The sequence below is a fragment of the Saccostrea echinata genome, unplaced genomic scaffold, assembly GCF_033153115.1.
Source record: "Saccostrea echinata isolate AGI-Se365-2 ecotype Australia unplaced genomic scaffold, CSIRO_AGI_Sech_v1 ptg000014l, whole genome shotgun sequence".
Lineage (NCBI taxonomy): Eukaryota > Metazoa > Mollusca > Bivalvia > Ostreida > Ostreidae > Saccostrea > Saccostrea echinata.
Window position 1 is genome coordinate 20,167,804 of NW_026889763.1, and position 24,067 is coordinate 20,191,870.

At 33.3% G+C, this 24,067-nt stretch overlaps 2 protein-coding genes across 2 annotated transcripts in view; one reads left to right on the forward strand and one right to left on the reverse strand.

Annotated features, from left to right (window-relative positions):
* The window catches only part of LOC133186914 (uncharacterized), a 492,852-nt gene that overhangs the window by 282,888 nt on the left and 185,897 nt on the right, over positions 1–24,067 (reverse strand). The gene's annotated exons all lie outside the window — the stretch shown is intronic.
* Positions 1–24,067, forward strand: part of LOC133186579 (uncharacterized) — a 160,068-nt gene that overhangs the window by 64,413 nt on the left and 71,588 nt on the right. The window lies entirely within an intron of this gene.

Here is a 24,067-nt window from a genome sequence, read left to right on the forward strand (position 1 = left end):
GATTTTATCAAGGATGCATCACTAATTAGTGAAAATCAAATTGGTTTTAAAGAAAAAAGCAGAACATCAGGTCATATTTTTACAATTAAGACTATATCGGAGTATTATAAAAAAAAAAAAGCAAAAGGCTTATGCAGCTATTATCGATCTCCATAAAGCATTTGACAATATATGGAGGGTTGGACTTTATTATTAACTTCTGAAATCCAATATACACACCAATATGTTCAGTATTATATTTTCTATGTGTGAGAATACGAAAACCAAGACACAGTTTGCTAATGGTCTCAGTAGAGCATTTACATCTGAATGTGGTGTTAAGCAAGGCGATATCTTAAGCCCATCTTTCTTCAACATTTTTACTTATGGTATTGTTGATGAACTTAAAACAGGCAATTGTGATCCTGTTCAAATTGGTGAAATCTCTATAATTGTTTATTATATGCTGATGATATTGTTTTATTATCTGAAAGTAAGACTGGGTCACAGAATTGTTTGAACATTCTCAAAACATTTTGTTCTAATTGGAAATTACAGGTTTTTGTTGAAAAATCTAATGTCCTTATTTTTAAAATCAAATGGTAAATTTTATATCGATGAGTTTACATATAATGGAAGTGTCCTTCAAACAGTATCAAAGTTTTGTTATCTTGCATTATATCTTTAAATTGTATAAATGTATGAGCAATTGCTGATTCTTATATGTTGTGCCTTTGCCAATTATTGTATTTGTGTTTGTGCCAAAAAATATTTGTATTTGTATATACAGAGATTATACTTCTCTGGTATATACATGCATGTCATATTAGTTCATGTACAATACATATAAAGATTCCATACTATAGCATAAAGTTTTGGTCTTATTTTGCAATAACACCTTTCGATTTAGAATTTTTTTTTTTACTTTTTTTTGTAACTAACGAAACCATTATATTTTATAACAGAGGAAATTCGGATTGAAATTATAAAGTTTATTGGAAACATGGCAATAATTTCAATGATAATTCATCATATCATATTTCAGAAAGACTGTATTATTCAACTGCTTGTCCTCTCTTTTAAATTATTAGCCTTTAGGATATATTGACAGCATTTTCTTTGTTCAATGAAAATTTCAATGAAAATTTTTAAAATGAGGAAATTCGAGCTAACCTGGCAATTTAATAAGTATGAATACCCCTTCATTTCTGTGCTGTAAATGATTCATTCAATATCTATCTTTCTTATGGATGTAAAAAAAAAATTTCTGAATATATGATTTTAGTGAAAAAAATCAATGAAAAAGGAAGATTGTCAAGGACTAAAATATCATTTTATAAAGAGTACAGAGGAAATACGAATAAATATTTTGTGTGATTTATGATCAAAAGTTTGTTATTTTTTTACTTTAGTACATTGCTTTAACATAGAACTTTAGACTTTAATTGCTTTGTCATATCTAATCATTTTTTTATTTTCTAAAACATCAATTTTAAAATACCATATTGATTTTTTTTTATTCTACAGGGGGGAAAAATCTATTTTTAGCATTGACTTTTCAGATGACCTTCAAGCAAAATCAAGGATGATGACCCCATACTTTTTTCTTGTCATTTTAATGTGCATATTTTAAAATGTTTCCATGCTCAATTTCATTATTTTCTGAATATATAAAATATGAAAAGAATCCATCCTTAAGCCTATTGTGTTCTCAGCACATATTGAAAATAGCAAAATGGCTACTATTGGTTATAACTGTTAACGTAATTTCCCTTTATGACTGTCTTCCATTTGTTTCATATTTGGATATTTGACTGATTATAGGCATTCATAGCCAAATAACAGACAAGCGGGATGTTCTGGCTTTTCATTGGTAAACATGTCTCTCAAAGTAATCAGCATGCTTTGAGTAGGATCAACCTTTTTTAAAAAAAAAAATGAAGGAAAAAAAGAATGAGATAAGTTTTCAGAAATAAATACGGAAAGTTATGCAATGTAATATATATGTTTATTTTGAATGACATAAAAAGACGTGCGAATGAGGTAGAATGTATCGAAATGACGTAATAACTCGTGCGAACGACATACCGTGGATATATATATTTCTTAATGAAAAATGGTGAAGATAACGAACAATATGATTTTAAAATATCCACAAGCAGTACAATTTTGTTAACAGGGCATAAAAAAGGACCCCCGAAAATTGCAGAGGTGGGATCGGGTGCCTAGAAAAAGTAAGCATCTCCTGTTGTCCCGTCACACCCGCCGTGAGCGCTATGAATAAATCAGGTAAATGGGACATTCCGTTGTCGAATTTACATGTAGTATAAAAACAAGGGCCAAACAATTGACCCAATTATAGGTTATATTTGTTGACAGTCATTGATACGACCATTGATTCTACGAAATGCTGACTTTAAACGAGGTTGTTGAAACCCCTGTAACATCAACTTACATGTATCTGTCAGTAGCCTGCCTCGATTTAAAAATTAATTGTGCTCTTGGGTATCGAATAAGTTGGTAGACGTAAACATTATATGCAAATGATTGCAGAATATTACTTCATAAATTATGAAAATTGACAATAGAAAAGGCTGAAGTCATCCCGTTTGTCAGACAATTAAGTTGTTAATTGGTCCTTACCGTCTATAGTCAGTAGAACGTTCAAATATGAAGCAGACGTGACAAACATAAGGACATAAAATTTCTGCATGTCTGAAATATATACAATCTTATAATGTGCATTCATTTTTATTTATAAACAGTGGTCTACTCTATGGGAATTTCTTTTCAAGTATATAGAAGTAATACAAGAGAATCCCAGTATAATGTACATTCAAGTCTGTTAACATGGTCGTCTGAGAATAGGATACATACATGTAAGAGGAATATTTTTTTAATCCACTTTAAAACAGTGATACATTTGCCAAATCAATATGGAAACATTTTCAATACAGTGTATGTTGAAGTAGATTAATGTTTACAATTTATTATTAATGACAGACTATTTTATTGACCTTCAAGGTGAATACATGTATAAGGATTTATTTTTCTTACATTGAACTAAAAAAGAGATTGAAAACAATTCTGAAAAGTTATTTCACCTGCATCTGAATTCTACTCAAGTGAACATAATATTCAAGCACAAAGAATCGGAGAAGAGGGAGGTATTGTTCCCCCTTTTCTGAATGGAAATTTTAGCAATTTCTAATTTGAAAATGTTCATTGAAAGTCTTGTAACCACCTCCACTTTCTTATACAGTATAGTTAAAAAATCTCTCCTACTTGAGTGAACAAAATTTTCACTTTGATACAGTAGAGTAAAAGGAAATCCCAATTACATCAATAAACTTTTTGAGGGGTTCATCAAAGATATTTTTAACTAAAAGTATTTTTTGCCTCTTATAACGCGCCATTTCCCCTTTCGATGCTATCATTATCATCATCATTGTCCTTTACACCCTGTGGTATGTAGGGCAGCAACAAACTTCCTCCACTCTTGTCTATCCTTGGCCAGCCTCGTCAATGATCCCCAGGTCTGGTGCATAGCTTTCATCTCGCTTTCAACTGTCCTTCGCCATGATGTTCTAGGCCTCCCCCTCTTTCTTTTGCCCTCTGGGGTCCAATGCAGTGCTGTTCTTTTTGTTGACTGGGGATCTTTTCGGAGAACATGTCCAATCCATCTCCATCGGCGTTTGGTAATGATGGTACCCATGTCCTCTTGTTTGCATCTGCGCAGCAGGTCTTCATTTGTTATCTTCTCGGGCCAGAAAATCCTGAGTATTCGGCGGAGGCATGTGGTATGGAAGGATCGTAATTTGCTAAGATCCGTCTCTGTTATTTTCCAGCATTCCAATCCATATAGGCGAGTTGATACAACATAGTTCTGGTAAAGCTTTAGCTTGGTGCTGGTGCTGTACTGTGCAGACCTCCAGATGTTATTCATTTCTCTAAATACTCCCCTGGCCTTGCCCAGTCTGCTGTGGATGTCCTCCTTTGTGCCGCCCTCTGGTTTAATGATGCTACCCAGGTAAATAAAATTATCCGTCTGGCGTAGTTCTTCACCACTGATCTTAACAGGAGCAGGTAATTCCACATTAAGTGTCATTGTCTCCGTTTTCATCGTACTGATGCGTAGCCCCACCTGATGTCCGTAGATTTGCAGCCTGTTGGTCTTCTCTTGGATATGCTGGTGTATGTGAGACATAAGCGCAAGGTCATCCGCAAAGTTTTTGGGGTGATGACACTTTTTCTACGGGCAAACGGGTCATTTTTCGACGTCGAATAATGACCGGGGGTCATTTTTCGCCGTTAAATAATGACCGGGGGTCATTATTCGACGTCGAAAAATGACCCCCGGTCATTATTCTATGGGGGTCATTATTCGTCTTTACACCGGCCGGCAAAATGTAAGACGTTTAACATACGTGTTGGTAATGACTATTTCTTCGGCATTGAAAGTCAAATTGAATGATTTTTCGGTTGAGACCTTCAAAACGGAAGCCCCTCTAGATCCGCGCAAGCCGTGAATAAGCGGGTAATGATTCATGTCACATCGTCAAATAAAATAAAATTAAGAAGATAAAATAAAATTGGAACATATAAACAAAAAGTTAGAATTAAAATTAAATAAGAAATTCAAATGAAAATACTAATATAAAATTGGAAGTTAGAAAAAAAAGAAATAAAATCTAAATAATTTATTTCAGTTGGGAAAAGAAGAAAGGGAAAAATATGGCACTATCAAAATTCGACAAACGTGTAGACTTTACATTTGTAGACTTGTCAATTGTCTTGTGTTTTATTCAGAGCGCGGAAATATAAATTCCGGAAAACAAAGTTTACAACATCAAAAATACACACATTCATAGTATAAACTCAAAGTCAACACAGTTGTATGTTCAGAACTGCATGCTAGGATGTCGGAATTACCTACTTACATATGTAGACTATGAAAGTGATACGATTACAAGTTTGGATTTACAAACTTACAAGTTTGGAATTACAAACTTACAAGTCTGGATTTTTAAACACGAATTTTTGGGTTCTTAGGGTTCGCACGCCGGGTGCCCCCCCCCCCCCCCCCAAACGCCACTATATCCACCTCCTAGTTAGTTGTAAAAAATAATTGAAGATTATTCTTCAATCTATTTTTGCAAATTTATCTCTCTTCATTTAATTATAAACAAGTTCATTTTGATCAACAACCAGCGACCACGGGCTCCACATGCCCGGAACCAGGAACTTGACTGCTATGAATGAGTGAAATGGCACCCAAGAATAACTTACAACTGAATTTTATTTATGAAAATGAAAATGATTTAAAAACAAATTACTCTACAAAACAGTCTCTTGCTGAGCATTTTAAGATAAATTCGCTTTCTTTTGTAAACAGTTTCAGAGAATCACATACGAGAAACATATTTTGAAAAAAATTCCAGTAAGGCAGTATTTATTTTTAACAATTGACTTCATAGAACTATAATAATTATTGTCTAATAAATTCCCTCAATATTACAATATTTGTGTGTCGCATGCGTAGCATAAGGGTCCTTCTTTCAGGTCTTCTGTCTGCGAGGAATCACACCTTCACACAGTCACAATGTTTTATTAATATTTCTAAAAACTTTGATAACAGGATCTTACATCTGCAACGGTGATTTTCTGATATGCAACTAGGACAACTGCACAAAGAATTCGTAGTATTCTTGATTAAAAAAACATAAACAGGAACAACTATGAATACATGTACTTACTTGAACATATTGTTTATATTGTTTGTGAAAATCTGTAAGTTATTCGCAGGATATATAATGTTAATATTTCAATAAAGCTAGTATTTCATACAATAAAGCCTCAACAGAGAACTAAGTCTGTGTGCAAATAGATTATAGAATTCCATGTGAAACTTCACCATGTACTTATTGCAAATGTTCTTTAAAAAATTTAATAGTACATTGTCTCTTACTAGTTTTGTAAGTTTTGGTGAATCTAAATAATTGAGTTTTTTTAATATAAATCCAATGGATTAATTTAAACTGTCATTATTTATTATCATATTACCATAGAGTTCATACAAGTGATACTTGAGTTCCTTCATATTTCGGCTTAAACTTAGTTACAAGGACCTTTTCTTTAAAAAAAAAAAATGTGAAAATTTGCTGTGATGTAAAGTTAGATAAGAAAAACGACAAATCAGGTATTTGATTATAATGACTTCTGTTCTCGAAAGAATTGAATAGGGTTTCGTGCACCTTCTGTCACATCCCAGGTTATCTATTCATGATTAAGTAAGTTGCAATGGAAAAGTACAAAATTTATTTTTCGAAAAGCGCATGTTTAGATAAGTAATCTGCCTCTATTAGTAAGATGAATGAATTCTCTGCGTCAGATTTTCTTTACTTTAGTTTACTTTAGTAATCTTGGGATATTAAACTTTCTTGAGGTCCAAGTCTTATTTTACAGTTGGGTATGCTGTTTGTTTGCTTTACGTTCCTTGGAAAATATTTTACTCTTGTTGTGACGCTACCAATCGCCTATGGAATGTTGAACATTTAGAACTCTTTCTAGCACATTTGAGAAATTAGACATTTTTCTGCAGGCATCTACTGTGACACCGGTTTATACGGTCTCATCCAGAGAACCAATCTCTTAGTCCTGCAGTGAGATTCGGAACTCACGACGTAAGGGTCAAATTCTTGTTTTGCAACTCTAAAATAAAGCCAAGCTTTCTCTGCAACTCCAAAACAAAGCGAGGCCATCGCTCTATAACCACTGCATCAAGATGGCGACATCTTGCAATTGAGTAAAATGTTGGATGAATGCATGCTGGGACGTAATACTTGGTTATGATGGCACAGGAGAGTGTACAAACGTGCTCAAAGCACAATGAAATCATCGATATATTCTGTGAGGATTGTGATAAATTTCTTTGTTCTCAGTGTGCAAAAACTGATCAAGGATATCATAAATGGATCACTCTTTTTCGGGCTTCCACAGAAAGGAGAAGCGAAATATCTCGAATACTGAGTTATATCAAGAAGGAAAAACTTCCCTGCATTGATAACAAGATAGAAAAGACATCAAAACAGATAGAGGAGAATGAAAATCAGTGCGAGTCGCAAATTAAGGATCTTCAGGAGCATAATCATGATATCATAACCAGATTGTCAGAAATTATAAAATATCATGAAAAAAAATTAAGAGACAATCTAACGAAAAAGAATCAACAGGCAAACGTCTTAAAATCCAATTTACTAGAGAAAAGAAAGCTTCTTGCTGACAAAGTTAAATTCCTGGAAGAATATAGCACTTTGTCTGATTACAGTTTGGTAAACCATCACAGAGAATTGAAACAGATACTTTCTGATACCGAAATTGATATTACAAACATACAACTATCAGTGAGATACAAAGCAGGAAAAATCAGTCATGAATATTTAGAACAAATGATTGGCCAAACTTTGAATTTAGAGGATATAAGTGCAACAAAATCCGGTGAATTTAAATATGAACATGATGGGATCTCTGTTCTTGAGGCATTGAGTACAGACAAATGCTACTTAAAAGCATGTAATTCCGACTGCATAGAACAAGTCAACAAAAGAGGCGAGAAGAAGCAGAAAATCAACATAGATCCTATTGATATCTGTGTTCCTGACGACGGCCATGCTTATTTCACTGACGGGAACAGTAACTCCATCGGCTGTTTCTCCTCTTCAGGATCTTGTTCGACAGTCTTCAGTACTCATCCTCTGGTACCATTAGGTATCTGTCACTCTCTTGACGGACGTGGTGGGCTTCTGGTCACTTTGAGAGAGGAGTTTAAGGAGAATAAATCGGATCGGTATTATTTAAATTTGAAAAGCAGACGTCTCCTTAAACGTATGTCGTTTATGGGTGACTTCATTCATGAGATAGAATTTCAGGAGGACAGACAGACCAGGCTTTTTACATGGCCGTGGAGAGTAACGCAAAACAGGTACGCTGAAACTTGCGTTGTAAACCAGAAAAGTTCTACCGCAGGTGAATTAGTGATTTTGTCTGCCAATGGTAGGAAGAAGTCAGTCTATGGAGGACAGATCGAAAACTTTACACCGTATGATGTAATATATGACTCTTGTTGTAACATCCTTGTTACAGACAAAAATAACTGTCGTGTTCATGTGTTAAGTCGTCAAGGGGAATTCTTAAGGTACTTATTGACAGAGAAAGAAGTGAATGCCCCGATGTCTTTATCTCTTTATAAGTCAACACTTTGGCTTGGAGAAAGTAATGGAGTTTTAAAAGTGTTTAACTATGAGAGTGTGTCGTGGTCGTACGAATTGTAAACAAGATGATTGAATATTTTAAACAATATAGTTCTTCATTAATGATTGATAAATAATATTCACACTCCTCAGTGTGATGCCGCCGTATATTTTTTCTGATTCAAAACATAATAATGTTTCATAGATATGCATAATATCACAATTATGTGTGGAATATACACTAGACCTTGTGCACAGAAACAAAAACGATTTTGCAACAAATTGAAATATGCATGCAAAGTCACCCATTTCTTCAAAACTCTTTACATTTAAGCTTAATAAGACTGTTTAAAGTTGAAAAAGGTATTTACTTTTTTTCAAAATCAGTATCATAAAGTTCTTTGTGAATATCATTTTAGTGTTGGGTAGCTGCCTTATTTCATTTGTTTGAGAATATGGAACCTCGTTTGTCATCTTTCGAAATATTTTTCACATTATATGATAGAATTTGTGAAACCATCAAGCGTGTTATCATAATGAACACCGAGGTAATGTTATCTGGACGATATTATATCATCGCATAATATTTTTTTCAACCGAATTTTTCAGGTAATAGAGGTTCAACAACCATTATTTTCCGTATTGTATTTGATTTTTACTTTATTTGAAACCATGCCTCCACAGTTAAGATGATATTAAATCTTCTCACAACTACCCTCTATAGTTACGATAGGGAAGACAAGTATGACCAATGTACAAAGGGATGGGTAGGTAAGGGTTTAACTAACTCGGAATATACTGAGAGGATTCAGATAATCCTAAGTATCCCGCAAATAGGAATCTTAACCGTGTCTTATTGTAAATTATCCTTAACCTTCTAAACCGATATATTCATACCTAAATATGCAGATTTTAAAAGATGTAAAAAAGACATCTTATCTATTTAGAATTTGTCCACGAAATCAACTTTTGAAACGAACCACCGTATGTGCTCTTTTTGTCAGGAGAATTTTACCAGTCTGCCACATTCATGGTATCTTGCGTATACACTTGCTTCCAGATCAGTTGGTACTGATGCCCCCAGAGTTGAGTCGGGACCAAAGCTACCACTACTGGACGAAAAATGTGCTGAGAATCCCAAATTTTACTGATAATGTTTGATAATTTACTGATACGGTGCTGTTCTTGCTGATAAATACTGATATTTACTGTTATTATTACTGTCGTTGCTGATAATTTTAGTTGTTTCTGATAAATACTGATAATTACTGTCGTCTTTACTGTGGAGTCTGATAAATACTGATAAATACTGTTGATGTGCTGTCGATGCTGAGATTTACTGATAATTACTGTGGTCTTTGTTCTTAAGCTGGGAAGGGCTAAAGAAGAACTGAGGGCTGTAAAAACCTTCAATTATTTCTTTCTTTTAATTATAAATTATCATTACGACTTTTTCATATTTCTTTAAATGTTCTGCTAGTGACAAACATTACGCTGATCTCATTTACTACAATACGGTTGTGAAAATGTTGACAATAAATAAATGAAACCTTCCGCGTCTATTAAGCAAATGTTTTCTACCAATCTATGAAAATAGTATAATTTATCTGTAAACAAGATAAATGGAATTTTATTAATGTACTGTAAATAAAAAAGAAAATAAGGCTATCTTTCAAAAAGATTCATCGGCGCCCTCTCCCGACTCCAAGATATTTGGGTAGGGAGGTCGGTGAATGTTTTTTTTTTTTTCAATAATAAGAAATAGTTCTTAATGGGTGGAAAAAAATTCTGGATAAAAAATATTTCCTGCAGGTTAGAAAAGTTTGATTCGCACGGTTTCACTCCGTCAACTGGTCAAGAGAGGACGACATTTTCTTTTTAAAGATGACATTTCATATATCTAGTTTTGTTTTTTCTTTCTCAAAGGCATTTATTTTTTTCATTTTTAAATGTTCGGTTTTCTGGTCTCTGTCAAGATATTTAAAAATTTGCTCGAAAATTAGAAATTTTATGCATTTTTAAATTTAATAAAGAGATGAAAACAGAGGTGAATATGTTCAATCTGGAGGCACAAATTATTTATTTATTCATTCATTTATTTGAACATAATATAGGCATTTTAGATTCTTCCAGAATATCTCTTCTACATTTACATGTACACGATACATACATGTGCAACTGGCAGATTGCGGGCTGATTAAAAATTAGTGTATGGTCAGAATCCCCAGAGTCAGAGCGAAGGTACACATGTGTTTAATATGTTATTTTGATGTTGGTCTCTTAAAATTTCATGACACGAAACATTTTTATTCAATAATTTTTAAAATCTCATTAATTTAATTTTATGGAATGTGAAATAAGAAGTGAGACCTAATATAATATGTTTACTTAGTAAAGTACATGTATATGATCAAATTGATCGATTAATTACCTAATGTTCCTCGTCTGCGGCCACCGGTGTACATAATAAACAAACTACCTACACTGTACATGTACTTTCTTCTTTGAGCAGGAAAATCTTTACGGTCGCACGGAAAAAAAAATTATCCTGTAATATTCAATTTGTTGACGAATAAAATTGAAAATTGAAAAAAAAAACTATTTAGCAAAATAGGACATTGCAGTACTAAGATTAAAAAAAAAGAAAAAGAAATGAAGTTATATACATATACATTGTACAGACTTAATATTCAATAATTATTTTAATTCACATAAATCTATCTTTGCTCAGTATTTAATTTTATTTGTTAGTTTTATGCACATTTCTTGACATGCTTGAGATAAATTTAAAAGAAAATCCCGGGGAGGGGGCTACATGTATTTTCAATTCTGAATCTCGGTTAACGATGGTTTGGGGCCCGTGAAACGGAGACGAGAAATTGATAGCCTATAGCTACGGAACATTTGACTTCATCTTATGATTGAAACATTATGCAAAATGTACATATACATTTAAAAAAAATAGATGGTTTAGTGAAAGCAATTATTGAAATTATAATTAACTGTTCACAATTCATAAACAGGGAATTAAACTCCACATCGCTCAGAATCCGTGAAAAAAATCTTTTATGAATTTTGAATGACAGTAACATGACGTTGTTTATCGCACTCATGAATAAATGTTATAGTTCTGAATTTGGTATCGTTCATTGATTCTCTAAAATAATTTTATTCATGTATATAAAAAATATGTAATAAATAATTATAACATGTATGACTTATTAAACATAAAACTAAAGAATCAACCTTGCGCGTATCAGTTTTAAGTTAACAGTATTTCACCCACCCACCCACCCACCCCCTTTTTGTGCTACAATAAAGCATAATCAAGTCGGTAAGCGCCCAGCCTGTACTGTTCGTTTATACAAAGGTCTCCGACAAGGAGAAAATAGAATTAAAAAAACCCATTATAATCTCTGTACAAAACTATTTCTAATTTTACAAAATTCATGTCGCACGATACACAGAATGTACTAATAATTGACCCGATTCTCAAAACGAAAGTAGAACTTTTACACGTGGTTGACATGTATTCCAGAACAGCAATTTAGCTAGACGGCATTAATGGACGAAAGCAACTTCAAGTTTTGTTTTATTTTATTTTGTTTTGTTTTTTTTAACTGACTGACCGCGTATAACATGTATAAGCAGTTATTTATTGATCTCCCTGATACTGGCGTTTGTCCATAGAGCAAACGCAGATTTATGTACTATTAACAAGGAATTAAAGAAAGACGTGTATTTCATTGATTGAAAATCACACTGCATAAGATTTATAGTGTACTGATGGCTTAACAATTAAAATATTTAAAAAAAAAAAAAAACACCGAAAGATAGAAAGCGTCGTTACCACACAGTGATATCAAATTCGCATCGAGGACATAATCAGAGAACTAGAGCGCACTGGCTATATGTATATAAAAGAGATTATTCTACAATTTTTTATTATTTAAACCTGTCACATTCTTCAATAAAAGGACATAGTGTACACAACATAAAATCAGGAGAGATTTTTTTGTGAGGTATATTTAATACTGGCTAAAGTGTCTTCTAAAAATGAGAGTTGTATGTAAATAGAGGGGGGGGGGGGGGTCTCAACTTATAGAGCTCATACATGTTCGGTTCTCCACACGAAAAAATAAATTGACAATAACAACCATTGACTATAATAAAGATGCCATCTACAAGCTTTTGATGACAATACAAATACACGTGGAAAAAATATGAGATGGGATTTTTTTTAACCTTTAAAAATAAAAACTTGTTTTAAAAAGTACTTGGGGAGAAAAACCACTGCAATAACAACACAGTTATTATTTTCCGCAGATATTGAAAACTTTGTGAAAGGAGAAATATAAAGGTAAAGAAAAACACACACATTTATGATCTAATTTTAACATTATGATGTAAAAATGATTATAATAAAATTAATACATAAAATATGAAAACAAATAAAATGCGACTTTTTTTTCTACAATAATTTTATTTTGTTGGAATACTGTAATGAATTTGTTGATAAAATACTTTCTTTAAAACAAATAATCATTTCTTAGGCTATTTTAGTCCCTTCCTAGATTAAAAACAATGACCACAGTAATTATCAGTAAATTTCAGCATCGACAGCACATCAACAGTATTTATCAGACTCCACAGTAAAGACGACAGTAATTATCAGTATTTATCAGAAACAACTAAAATTATCAGCAACGACAGTAATAATAACAGTAAATATCAGTATTTATCAGCAAGAACAGCACCGTATCAGTAATTATCAAACATTATCAGTAAAATTTGGGATTCTCAGCACTTTTTTCATCCAGTAGTGTACGTCAGCAATTGCCAACACTTCTAATCTATCCAACTAGAGTACAATATATCATTGCTCTGTATGTTTGTGTGAAAAGACAGTGGAACGATTCCTTATCCTTAAGTCCTTACTTCTATGGTTGATACAATGACCCTGTCAGCAAATATAATCTATCATTAAGTCAAATGCTTACTGACGTTTTTCATAATTATCGTTGGGCTATTATTTACCACTGAATTGTCGATGGATTTTTCCCTTTTCTCGATCGCGACAATAAGCACACGGCGCTTGTGACCTGTCGACAGGTGATGCTTACTCCTCCATGACACCTGTTCCTAACTTTGATGTATTTTAGGGGTCCGTGTTTGTCTGCTCCCGATTTGTGTGTTTCATAGGACTTCTGAGCATGATTACTGTTCGATATCTCCATATTTCGTTCTTTCAATATATGCCTCTTAGGTAGATTTTTCTACCTTATAGATAAGTAGAGCTACAATCTTAACAAATCTATCGGGCCTGGAAGTTGTAATAAGTATAACAATAAAAAACACAGATTTTCAAGGGAGAACAGACATTAAATTGATATCTAACAATGCAATTGAATGTTTTCTGTCTGTTGAAAGCTATTAATATGACGTTAGTATGTAAAAACCTGCAGTGATATTTTCTTTATATTATTCCTTACTTTCAAAGTCAGTGGCCAAACTGCTCTTTGTGGTAGTCAACACTTGCTTAAGATGCAGTGTATTCGGTCATAAAAATACAATATCAAGAATGGTATTATTACATGTAGGTACTAACACTTTCCCAATAATAATGATAATGTTCTTTCCATGGTTTAAATCAAGCGTATATAATCTGTTTCTCCTTATATGACTGGAAAAGATAAATTATAAAGTGATATACTCTCAGTAATTGTCACCCCTGGATAATTCCAGGGATGACAAGGGGTATAGTTTCATTAAGAAACAGGTGTGTTGCGTATTTTGCTAACAAGAAGCAAAGTTAAACGTAAAAGGTGAATATAGCGATTACGAAGAATGATCAATCTAAAAGTTCCAGTACGCAAAACTAATCGTGAACAGGGAATAAAAACTGATCCCTGGAAACACCAGCAGTAGAGGCAGGGGTAGTAAGCATCTCCTGTTGACCGTTCACACCCGCCGTTAGCCCTGTTCATAGATAAGGTAGACGGATTACTCTGTTTTAAAATTTAATATAAAAGCAATTACCTAGCATATTGTATGAAACATGTCAGACAAAACATGACCCAGCGATAGGTTGTATTTACAAACAAGGTCATAATAACGACAGTAGAATTTTCTAAAAGCTGACCTTAAATGGTGTTATTAAAATCCTTGTAACGTCAACATGTTTGTCAATAGCTTGCCTCGGTTTGAAAACTAATCGTCCTCTGAGCATACTCTTGTGTATCGAATCAATTTGGAATTTAAAACACCCTACGTAGATAATGCAATTTTTTTTTTGAAACCTGTCCAATCTTAGGACAAAGTAGCCTACTGAGAGCGTCCGCGTTCCCATGTTTTCAACCTGGTCTGTGTTCAATCTTCAAATCTAAATACTAATCACTTCTAACCACGCTACTATCTGAATTTTCGGATTCTTAAATTGTAAAAGCTACTTCAGTGATACGTGATCTGATAAGACACTTGCAACGATAAAGGTAGTGACAGAAGTATTACATAAAATGAACAACAACAATGCCATATCTCCATCCCTCTTTGGACTGAGCTTTACTTGCATTAGGCTATCGCGCGATTTTTGTCATTTACTGCCATAGCACAGTACCTTTGACGTTCCTCTTCCATAAGCGTCAAGGCTGAACTGTTTGGTTACATTAGGTAATGCTAGTGTTGACGCAGTGATTAATCGATTGCGCAGTATTTTAGAAGTTAGTGGTTATTTTCCTTCTTTGGAACTTTCCATCCTTTTCAGTAAGTCTATGTAGGGGTTAAGCTACAAAGGCAACGTCTCTCATAAAACGCCTGCAGTAGCTGCAAAATCCAAAGAAAAAACAAACATCTGAGACATGAATGGGAAACGACCATTCATGATCAGCAACTAGTTTCGGCAATTAGTCTTATCTTTTCAGGATGGGTAGAAATACATATAGTGATATGATATGCTCAAGGTATGAGACCTTCTCGGTAAAAAGGCTACACTTTATAGCTTTAAACCTGCCTGGTTCAATCGCTTGAGCTTGACTCTCGGGGGTTCTAGCATGTCTTCCAACGATTTTCCGAAGGATTCAGGAGAGCAACATAGACCAAAGGGCATAATCTTAAATGTCCACATATTTTAAAATAATTTGCTTCATTTCAGCGTGTTTAAAATGCTTTCGAAAAGATGTACTCTTGAATTTTACTCTGTTATACCTGTGGTTAGAAGAAGGATTTATTACGTTCAGGTGTATAAAAGAGTCTGGCACAGGCTATTATTAAGGATAAATAAAAGATCTTTTGTGGAAATCTATAACAGGACATAGGAGTCGGAAGCAAATTGAAAGTGTGGTTCCGACGCCTATGAAGGAGTTTGTTCTCTAACTAAAAATTGCTTAAGAAAGAAGTGTGTGATGACTTTGTTCTAATACAGATTACAATACTGAGTGGAAAACACCATCAGATGTACCGGTACGTTGAACTTCCACATCGCATATTTTGTACCCAAGAATTAATATTACCACTTTTCCCATGCACATTTCGGAAACACAAGGATACAATGGGTTTATTTATATAACAAAACCCCTAACCTAAAACTCCATATAAATTGGCTATACTAAGGCACATAACTTAAAAATTAAAATCAAAACCGATCTCTCAATGTAATGTTATTTTTGAACGCATTTTAAACCTTCTTAAAGCCTTAACTCACTGTGTGTCGAGAGAGGAGATCAAAGTCTTCCTCTGTCCTTTGGAGCGGATACGCATCTTTCACCACGACGCCGTTTAGTCGACGATAGTCAACGCAAAAGCGCATGGTTATTCCTTTCGAACCAAGACGACTAGTGATATCCAGGTGCGTATAGACGATCCCATGACGTCCTTTTCAGCTCCCTATTTATAATCTTGTCTTGGGATAAATGGAAGGAAATTCGTATGGTTGCTTGCTTGATTGGATTTGTTGCACACCCAGTATATATTTTGTGTTTCACTTCACTTGTATGCCTTAAGGTTTTCCATCCCTAATAGGACCTAATTCTCTATCCTTAAATATTCATCAAAATAATACTCTGATATTAATTCAAAGCATTTTAGAATAAAAAAGGATTTGCCAAGAGAAAGTTTAAAAAATTTAATTAACTAAGCAGTAAATAATTAACAGAGATTGCTTTGTAGTCTATGGAGATAAGTGATTTTTTAAAATAAAAATTCAATTAATAAAAATATCAATAAATACTGTTGTTGAAAGATGCGTTAAATCATTATAAATAGAATGAAGATTGAAATTTTTTTTTTTTATCTATGATTGTCAAATTTATCAGTAGTGAGGTGAGGAGGTCAGTGATCACAAAGAGAGAACAACTAAAAGAGGACTTTATAATGTTTGATCATAAAACCAACATGAACGCGCAGCTGCTGAGAAAACTGAGGGCCGAGGAGAGACAACATATTGTAGACAGCGCATGGTATTAATATGTACACATCTTTGTGTTAGATATAAATGGGAAAAGACACAAGATGGATGTAATGGATGGCATTGACAGGAAACTTGGGATATAAACACGTACTTTGAAAATGCCCACAAACAGGAAGAGCTTGAAGGACAAGGGTGACGTTTGCCTAAAGGTGAGGTATGCCTAAAAATGTGAAAAACCAATAACTTTCTGTGGTCGTCTATGTTTGAGTGTGTGTGTGTGTAAGTTTGTGTGTGCACTTTCAATTAAATGTAATTTAAAAACATAATAATAGTGCCGAAAGTTTATCTGCTGTTCCCAAAGCCTTTAAAAATTTATCAATTTTTTTCATTGGATTAAGAATGTAAAGAACTAACTACACAAGTCAAAGGTTGAAAGCTTAAATATTTTAAGCATGAATGTTAGAGCTTCTTCATCAAATGGTCAAAAACGCAGGGATGTATTCAACTGGGTAAGAAATAAGAATGTTTCTATTATATGTTTACAAGAAACTCATAGTATAGAAGAAAGAGAGAAGTTATGAGAATCCGAATGGGGTTATAAATCTGTATTTAGTAGTTATACCAGTAGCTCAGCTGGAGTAGCTGTATACTGTTTAAGAACAACTGTAAATTTCAAATCCATTCTATATAAAAGGTTCTCTTGGGTATATATTTTATATTAGATATTACTGCAAATAATAACAGATTTACTTAAGTTAACTTGTACGGCCCAAATAAAGACAGTCGAGAATTTTTCAAGAACATAAACACTGAAGTCAACAAATTAGAAAATATGTCTATAGTAATGTGTGGGGACTGGAATGCAGTTAAGGATCATAAAAAGGACACGATGTTAAAAATTTGAATAATCCACATGCACAAAGAAAAATATTAAATATTAAGATGGAATTGGAGGTTGTTGATCCTTGAAGAATATGGAATGAAGAAGGAAGTCAGTATACATGGAGAAGGTCAAACCCTATAATTCAAAGTAGAATTGATTATTTCCTTGTATTCCACTGTATATTTAGTAAAGTACTTGATAGTAAAATAATTCCTGGCTTGGATTTCTCGGGAAAAAAAAACTTAAGTTTTTACTCAAGTTTAATCTCAAATCCTGAGAAAAAACTCAGCTAAGATTTTTCAAAAATCGCGTTTCTCGAATCAAACTCAGTCAAAAAACTTTTTTTTTTCCTCAACTGAGTTTTTTCAACGTCACATAAGCGGCCTAACTCCTTACTTCCGGTTATAGTAGCCAATGTAAATAATTGTCTGCAACTCCAATAAATGTCGAAAGATGGAAGGAAAGATGTCTTAGACACCAAGTTGGCCCAACTGGACGGAAAAGGAAAATATGGTTTTGGTTGAGGCGGTCCGAAAACGCGGGGTGTTGCTAAAACGCGGAACAGAAAACGGAACGGAACGGAAAACGGAAAATCTTACATCAAATTATTTACTTCATGCATGTATAAATCGGACAGGAACCAGTATTCTTTATCGTACAGTTTATATCTCATTAAAAAATGCATTACAATGTAATTTATTCATGACCCCCCCCCCCAAAAAAAAACTACATGCATGCGGTGGTCAATGAAATACATAATAATTATACACACAGCCCAAGTATCTATCTGAAAAAAATATATTTTTTAAAGCTTATTCACCAAAGACTGAACTCTCTTTTTTGATCATTTATTATGAAACAGGCAATGGTGTTTCAAAATAGTAGGAGGGGGGGGGCAGAGAAAGAGAATAATCATGTACACATTTGTGTTCTAGACAACGATCACTGTCATTAAGGAAAGAATAGAGGACATGCTTATTACAACAACAGGCATTTGCGGATCTAGAGGGGTTCGGGATGGGGTTCGGACCCCCTGAAATTTTCGGAGTTATTACATGTACATAGTAAAATAAATAAAAGAAAAATGACTCCCCGGAAAACACAGACCCCTGTGTAGTTGATGGGAAAAGTAAACAACTTTTAAACGCTTTTTTTTGACTGGGGTGTTACCCCCCCCCCCCCCGAAAAATATCCTGGATCCGCGCTATCCACCGTCGGGCACTTTTAAAGCGAGGACAACGTAGGCTACATCTATGCATCATCCTCCCTCCCTACCAAATAATAAATTACGAGAGTGCTTTTTTGGAAAATGTATGATTTCTCCATCATAGCAATTTGAATGTTATTCTGTGCAACCGGTCTGTATTGTTTTCCTGTTTTAAAATTTGGCCAAATACGGAGGGAGGGGTGGATGAAGGGTGAAGAGTTGTACAATATCATGGTTATCCACGCTTTAGGTGCCTGTGCATTGAAAATTATGCTGTGTTCGCTCATATAAATATCGAATCCTGGCTATTTATGTTGACCAGAGTGGTCTTTTATAAAGTTAATTCACTCATAATTTACCACAACGTTTCATATATACCATGTGTACGGCATTATATTTTATGTTTTCCGTATCCTATGCTTCCCTTTTGTACATGAAACTTCATAAGATGAGAATATACATGAATAGCTCAACTTGTTCTTGATAATCAAGGTTAAATATGAACAACATAGGCAATGTATATTGTTTTTGGTATAATTTATGATATTTTCAAGGCCTTTAAACTGGTATCATATTTTCCGTTTTCCGTTCCGCGTTTTAGCAACACCCGAAAACGCGAGGACCGTCTCTAAGGAAAGATGAAGAGCCCGGGGGTGTTAAGAATGCTAGGATTAAAGAAAAGGCATGGGATGAAGTTGCCGAGGCAGTGACGTAAGTATCACTTATACAATATTTTACGATCATGTAGGCCAACATGAATATGCATAATAAATTTACAATACTAGTATTCTCACAGAAAACTGTGGGCCCTTGTTTAATTTTCGTTATTTATTAGAGTGCTATAAGTTGATTTTAGATGTATCAAGGGGAATTCCAAATTCTTGAGACAACAAACGGACATAATACCGTTCATCTACATGCATCTAATAGCTTTAGGCTAATAGGCATAAACGATGTGAAGTATCAATGTATATTGGCTTTTTTAAGTGTTATTTTTAAAGCCACTTAATTAAGTGGTGGCTGTGTCCGGTGCAGTACTATGCTTGTATATACACTGTGCATATGATAAATAGATGAAATTTTGGTTAAAAAAAAACAAAAGTCGTTGTGTGTCAAAATCGGCCCTGTAAAAATGTGGAAAAAAATAAATTTAAGTAATATTTAAATTCATGGTCTATAACCTATGACCAGGCCCAAGGGTCATAAAACAAACTTATACTTTAGTCAAATTTTCAATCACCTGTTAAATGTTTATTAATTATTGAATTATTCTCTAAATTTGCATATAACAACACTTTTGTAAAGCAACATTGAAAAATATCTTAATTTTGTTCTGCTTGACTTTTACAAAAATTAAATAGTAAGAACATAAAGATTTTGACTGAAGCTTAAGATGTTTTATGATCCCGGGGCCAATACACTTACTTTAAAGATTTAGTATTATTTTTGCAGAAAGCGCGAGCGATAGATGACAGTAAAAGTCAAAACTGGGGAAGTATTCCGGAAATTTACGATTTTTTGCATATTTAATGTTTATTCACGCATTTTTGTATGTGTCCGCATCCGAGTATTTATTCCAAACTTTACAAATGCAGCATTATATCATAATCATTAAATTAAATACTTAATTTTTACCTTACAAAGATGCGGACATGACGAATTTTAATAATTTGCATTTTGCAGATAACATTATATAAATGGGGTGTCAATTTCAACTGTTATCCTCCAAAACAGGCACCATTTATTCTATTATACTGAATGTCTTACTGATTTAGGATGTCAGCCAAAAAAAAAAAAAAATTGTCGATCGTCTTTACGTTCACGTTTAGAAAACTTTCAAACTCCCCGCTTCTGTTTTTCTCAATAAGAAAGCTTCGAAAAAGATTTACCGACCTCTTTATTGTTTGTTTAATACTCCAAAAGTCCTTTGTCATCCAAAGTTTCGTTATTTCTACACTCGCAAGCATGTTTCGTCTGTCGTTTGTTGTTTTCAAGTAAGCTACATCAGACGCAAGCTTTTATTGACGTCCAGTTTATTCGGCTTCTTTCAAACGCGCAACTGACGTTTTGAGAATTCTACGGTGAACCGTACGCGCATGATTTGCACGCATGTGACATGTTCGATTGTTACCCGTTGTCAAGTGTGTTGCTAACGCTGAGGGAAACATTACGGATTGTTAAATGCGTCTAAACCAATCAGATTTTAGTATTTAACATGAAAGTATTGTAATAAATAATGCCTGTCAATGACTTTTTTCTTCATTTCACAGATTTATTATATCCTTTTTAGAAGTAAATTTGGATTTGGCTTCATTCTTACGACTAGAAAACACTAATAACTAATTGTTATAAATATAAATGTATATAGGCCTGTGCATTTTAATAAGTTTTCCTAGTTAATTTAATGAAATTTGTATTGAATATATCCCAAATAACCACCCTGAACTTACTGTTAATGTATATTTCTTTATTATCTTTTATTCATTTCTTTTATAGTCAATATTTTAAAACGCTGAAGAACTTAAATATTGCCAATGGCCATCTCAATGTTATTATTAAAATTACATTGGCTTAAAAGGGCGTATTGATGACGTAAATTACATTTACAAAATGACGTCACAGTATACCTTGCCCCAAAATCATGAAACATACCTAGGAGGGTGCTGGCAGATTTTGGAAATACATAATCTGTCTTCGAAAATTTTGAAAAAAAAAATGTCCTGTTTTTTTTTTTCTTTTGCTTCTCAAACTTTTTCAGAGAAGAAAATAAATAATATGTCCTTGATCACCTTGAAAATAAATAATCTATAATTAAAAATTTTGCATCTGACATGTGTGATACATGATAAATTCCCGCAACAATTAAAAGAGTGATATGTTGAGATAGAAAGATCTCAATTTTAATAGTTTAAAGGAACTGAGTAAAATATTTTAGGTAAACTATTGTAAGTCATCTTTAAAAATATTGGCAATAGAAAAAAAAATCAATATTGTAACATAGTTCAGATTCGATTGAATTTTCTAAATAATGGCCCACATTATTAAACTTTGGAAGGACACTTCTTTGGATTGCTCGGAATAATTTCCTTGGAAGGTTGTCTATCTCACCAGAGGGACATTACACCTTAAGTCATCTCGTTTTTCATACAATTTAATTGATAGTTGGTCTTAGTCTTGTATAGTGGGTAGAACATCCAACTATGAATACCATCTAGGAAGTTCAGGCCTTCAAGCTTGAACTACGTTTGAGAAACTTGAATCTTGCCCATATATTTTAATTGTTGGTGCTTGGGATTTCATATTTAAGCCTAATGTGTGTATTCCTTTTGACAAGGCCTTTCTTTTGAATTTTAACCTAATGACCTTGAAGTTTTATCTACTTTTGAGAACTTTAACTTTAGCAATTGCCTGCTATGCTGAGGCGTCAAAATTACACATACATGTATTTTGTTTATAACAGTTTGTTTGATGATGAGCCCTGAGAATGTTACCCAATCAGCACTATAAAACATAATTTTCTCAAAGCTTTGTTGCTACATTTATTGTTATGTGTTAACTTCATTTATCACATATACACTACCTGAAACTGTACTTAGGTTTAAAGAAGGTTATTATCACACTCGTTTTGCATATTACCCAAATAAAATCAAATAATTTAATTTTAGTTGTAACAAGTCATTTGATTGGATAAAAGATTTCGTTTATATTGTATAACATAAGTTGCCTACGTCACAATGAGTTACGTCAACTCCGCTTGACGTTACTTTTAAAATATGCTCAATTTGAAGTCATTTTTGGAGGAAAAATTGTCTTATTGTCTACACTGAAATTAAATTTTAAGGAATGCTTATTTTAACCTATGTTACACGATATAACATAACTTGGAGCAGTTTACGCCTTTTTATAAACCGCTTCGCGGTTTATAAAGCGTAAACTGCCCCAAGTTATGTTATATCGTATAGCACAGGTTAAAATAAGCTTCATTCCTTAAGGTCAAGATCTAGTAAATGACTTTAGACTAACTTTTTGCAGAGACATATGTCTCTGCTTTTTGGTGTTAGATCCATTATGACGTCATAATCAATTTTTACTTTATTTTTCCCTTACTTTACGGCTCTAATAGAATTATGTAGAAAATAAAGTATTTTCATCCAATTCAATTTGAAATCATGTGAAAACTAATCCCGATACCTATATTCAATTTAATATTATTTTAAAGAAGAGGCCAAGAACATACAAATTATCGTTTTCTAAGAGACTGTAGGCAATCTGGATAAATTTCCTTTGTCTGATATGGAAAAAAAACTCTCGTATTCATGTCTGGTTTTCTTAATTTTTCATTGAAAATGACAGTTTAAAATATGATTTTTCACCTTGTTCATCTACAAATTATGCCCCGAAACACCTTATTTGACCAAGCTAAAGTTATAAAGCATCATTAAAGGAATTTATTTCTCAAATTTGAGAAATCTGTAGGCACCTTTCATTTGCTAGATCTTGACCTTAAATAGATGAGTAAATGCATTTCAAATGCAAAATAGTGCACAAAAGTGCACCAAAGTTTTTCTTATATTTACTTTTATAATTATTTTTTTTAGTTTCCACAAAAAACAAAACATTTAGCTATCATTGACACGAAAGAATTCTATCCTCGAATTTCTTTACGGAAGAGTGTTTCAAAAACTGCTCATCATAACCGAGCGCTCGCTCCGTGATCGGGAGGTCGTGAGTTCGAATCTGGACCGCGACTGACGTAAGTCTATAAAAAATGGGTAGCAACTGTTCCTTCGCCATGCGCTCGGCACTTTGAAGTGAAAGTTGCGGGTCCTTCGGATGAGACCTTAAAAACCGAGGCCCCGTGTCACGGCAGTCGTTGGCACAATAAAGAACCCTCACCTCTCAATGGCCCTGAGTGCCGAGTAAAGGTCAAAATTTGAAGCCCTTCACCAGTATATGGTGACGTCTCTATATGAGTGAAAAATTCTCGAATGGGACGTAAAACAATATACATATCATACAATCATAACTTTAAAAGAAGTTGTGAAATCAGATGTTCTTTACTAAGATATTTTTTGTAAAAAAATACTTTTTTTTTTTTTTACAATTACAGAAATTATTTTTGTTGTGTTTTGTAAAAAGATGATCAATTGTTTCTTATACTCTATTCAATATATTGTAATAGTTACATATTGATGTAAAACAGCGATATCCATTATACTAATACCATTGTAAATCGAAAATTCGTGAGTTAAATAATTTTCTTCAAGATCTTTAGAATTTTTTTTAATTCAAATTCGATGAATATTTTACAGAATTATTTAAAAAAAATGCTATTAGAATATATG